Genomic DNA, 1,492 nt, shown 5'->3' with positions numbered 1-1,492 from the left:
GGTCACGATATGTATAAAATAAAATACAAGTGCTTTAGTATTTTTAGGATTGAGACTTTGGGGAATAGTGAAATAGTGAAATAGTGAATAGTGTCGTCTTGACCCTAGGACCCTTTTCGTTCACCAGGTGTGCAATAGTTTTAGGGTGTGCATACGCTTTCAAGGGGATAAAACGCCATTGAATATTTCAGTCCCTGGGAAAACAGTTTCCACGAGGTCTTGAGGATTTGCCAGAGCATCTCCACCACTTGAAGACAACTCTTGCATAATTCTGATTTTGGCAAAACATTCAAAACTCTGAATAAAATTCTATCTCAAATTTTTTGAAAAATTCGGTATCCACGGTGAATTTGAATTTAAGGGATGAGTGGAAAAATCCGATTGGAAAAATTCTGGGGTAAAATGGCTCGATACAAATGGATTGAATTGAATTGGAAAATTTTCCAAGCTTTTCCACGCTTTTTTAAGTTTGCAAATACCCTCGTTGGTTTAGGAATAATCCGGAAAAACTATTGCAGAAGATAAAAAATATCACGGGATTTTCTTTTATTGACCAAATCCCTCGGCGTGGACCACAAAAAAATGTAAAACGAATTGTTGACAAAGTCCCGGGCGATGATTCAACCTCAAAGGAGCATTTCCCTCGGGCCGGAATAATTTTCCCAGCGGAAATTGGTCCCATAATCTCCTGGAATCATAAATATTTTATTATCACTTTTAATCGGGTCTACTAGCTCTTGTAAACAATTCCAGTTGTTTCAAGCGTACGCCCAAAAATCCGTGAATATTCATAAAACCCCGAGGAAAATTGGTGAAAATGTGGGAAAATATTTTCCCTGAAATTAGAGTAAATAAAAAATGAATTTTGGTGGACTTTCACTCTCATCGGATTAGTCACTATCAACCCCTCAAAATTAAATAGAATCAATAAAATTTAATGTCGGAAAATGAAAAATGAAAACAGAAGAAAATCCCATTTTCATAAATCTGAAAGAGAATTATTATAATAAATGAAATATAAAAGCGAAGACTAAAGTTTCTTACCAAAAAAAAAACGGGAAAAATAGTGAAAAATTTGGTACAATGAGGAAAATGAGGAACATGAGGAAAATGAGGAAAATGAGGAAAACCTGTGATACTTGCGTGCACATCTCTCTCACCTCCAACTTCCTCGCCATTTTTCTCAAGAAGAAAAAATTTAAAAGTGGGGGGATAAAAAAGGAGACAGGAGAGGTGGAAAATGGGGAGGATGAAAAAATTGCTGTGGGTGAAAAGATTCGCATCGTCAACTTTAGACTTTCCCGCTTGGGGAAAGAGAGAAGTAGAATGGAGGGGAAAAAAAAAATGGGAAAACAGTGTACAGAGAGTGTATACAGAGTGGAGAATGGCATGGGGTCGTTTACCTCGTCACTCATTCTCATTTTGTCCATTACTTTTTCGCTTTGTTTGGATTGAGGATATCTCGGGTACTGGGGGAGATGTTTTTTTTTTT

The 1,492-nt window shown here is 36.7% G+C and overlaps 1 protein-coding gene across 3 annotated transcripts in view; it reads left to right on the top strand.

The window, feature by feature from the left end:
- The window catches only part of LOC105268326 (uncharacterized), a 58,548-nt gene that overhangs the window by 14,879 nt on the left and 42,177 nt on the right, over positions 1-1,492 (top strand). The window lies entirely within an intron of this gene.

The sequence above is a fragment of the Fopius arisanus genome, unplaced genomic scaffold (assembly GCF_000806365.1).
Source record: "Fopius arisanus strain USDA-PBARC FA_bdor unplaced genomic scaffold, ASM80636v1 scaffold00056, whole genome shotgun sequence".
Taxonomy (NCBI): Eukaryota; Metazoa; Arthropoda; class Insecta; order Hymenoptera; family Braconidae; genus Fopius; species Fopius arisanus.
Note: the sequence above shows the minus strand (reverse complement) of the source record. Positions and strands in the feature narration are given on the sequence as shown.